Source organism: Symphodus melops (genome assembly GCF_947650265.1).
Source record: "Symphodus melops genome assembly, chromosome: 15".
NCBI lineage: Eukaryota > Metazoa > Chordata > Actinopteri > Labriformes > Labridae > Symphodus > Symphodus melops.
Window position 1 is genome coordinate 5640846 of NC_136705.1, and position 2444 is coordinate 5643289.

Below are 2444 nucleotides of genomic sequence, written 5' to 3' on the forward strand. Positions count from 1 at the left end.
GTTGGTACTTGAAATGAACGTGGGCAAAATGTTAGCTCTGTAGGTGGTTACACGAAGGCGTTTTTAGGTGGTCTTTACTCAATGACTGTGCTTTGTAGTGCTGAAAATGACAATAATCATCTAAATTGGTTTTGGCCTAGGTGGTTTAGTTTTTGCACAAACTGAGATTGAAAACAGAAAAAAAAGATTATGATGGCATTGACCTGTGTCACACTCATAAGCCTATATTTCCTGAACATGGTGGTTGTGTAAACCAGATTTTTTTCCCTGGAATGGCATATAACTTTAAAATAGCTTGGGCCAAATAAGAAGTTGTTCTGCCAAAACACAAGTTCACACACAAGGAAAGATCTCCATAAGAGCTGCTCCTACACAACTTATCACCCAGAAACACTTCATCTCAGATTGCTATAGATGATCTGCACATATACAGGCTTGGAATCCTTTCTTTGGCTGGATACAGCCAATAGGAATTGTTATTAGCAATGTTAATTGGACCATAACATACTATCTAAACTATAAGATCTTAAAATTATTCTTTGACACATGTCATCATGCTTCAAAGAAGTGTTCAAGTATTTAGTGCAAAAGAAATTACCACCTCCTCCTGTACACCACAGGATGGCGCCATAACACAAAACTCCACTAAGTAAACAGCCATCCTTCATTTAGAGAATACTCTGAATTACACAAATGATCTTCTCAAACTCTGAATCTAGCACACCTTTAGCTTTGTGGCCCATAGCTGTTAAAAAGTGTGCATTTCTATGTTGGAGCAGAGATATGTTTTACAGCCATGAACAATGTTGCCATCTCAATATACTCTCATAAAATGGGAGTGACTTTTTGAGGTATTAGACTACAGGAACTACCTCGTGATAAAGTCTGTTAAAAACTTTATATTTTGACTTTAAAAGGTAGTAATAACTTAATGTTAATTTTAATGTCACCATCATGACCTAGAACTAAAGGAGTAACATACCTGTAATACATTTGTGACGTAAAAAAATAACATCTTAAATATTTGTCATTACAGGTACCATAACATTCCTCGAGTTGTGCTCCTCTTGTTTAAAGTCCCACTGGGGGACAGAGAGGCCTTGTATGTCTGATAAAACAAACAAGGTGAAGCCTCATGCATTAATTTATCTCAGTTTTCTCTCCGCTCCTTTTTTTATTGTTTGCAACAACCTTTTGATCATTTCATTATTTCATGTCATACTTCTGTTCACTCATGCAATATGTTGGTTTTTTTTGGGTGGCAGACCATGTATTAATAAACACACACAACAAAAACTCCTGTTCATTGTTCCACGGTCCTCATTTCCTGGAACACTATGGATAGCAGATCATTACAGCGTTTGCATTTGGTCATCACAATGGCAGATAAACATTCATTTATGAAACAATTTGCAATAATGCTTTAAAAAAAAAAAAATCTGTTTTATAGACATGAACCTTTGAAAGACATCATGGTGACCACAGTGACATGCTCGTACCCTCTGGTAATTTTTTTAAGTTTGGCAAGATTTAAGATCCTAAAAAGTTTATTTTCTATCACATTGTGACAGAAAATAAGATTTGATTAGAGACTCAAACGAACATTCACGCTCTTCAGACTCATAAAATAAAATCATTACCAAAAGTTCCATCCATTGGAAGGTTTTTTTTTCATCCCTGTTTACAGTCATGGGGGGATATGACATGCAAGACAGTGTCACCTGCTTTTAATAATGAGGGGACATAGTCATGCACACATGCAAAGTATATCGGAAAGTCAGATTTAATCAGAAGGACTGAGAAATACTCTTTCAATGAACTTTCCATACTTGAAATCTATTTTTTCATTTGAGTCTCTTCTTAAAACACACTTAACTGTGTTATACTAGTTACAGTGGAGGAACCTCCTCAGGGTCAAACAAGGCCTGTTTACACTTTTGCTCGCTCAAACATATTAACTGGGAAGGAAGCACAAATAGACTGTAATGTACATCATGAATAATCAGCTCATCACAACACAGTCACACAGCACTCCTTTATGTTTCAGCTGTCGTCACTTCACGTTATCATTGTGGGTATTTATACTCAAATATTTGTTTGTTGCACAATCAGATCCCTTTTTCTCGCCACAAATACAAATGAAGAGGTCGAGAGGGGGTGTAACTTGTGAGGCTGCGCAATGCACTTATAGTGCTCTATTGTCCTCCTTTTAACTTTGCATATTCGTCATCAACTTTTAAAGCTGTAGGACTACAGCTTCAACTTCAACATCAGGCAGCCCATAATACCATGGCAACCAATGGCACAAAGACGATGCCTGATATTCTTTGTTTCTCGGGTAAAAAAGTAATGCTTTTGAGTTTGGATCCCTCTAGAAACCATTGGGCTACATACCTTCGTTCTTTCATCTGCACTGTTTTGGCAAGGGTTGTGCATTGTAAGAA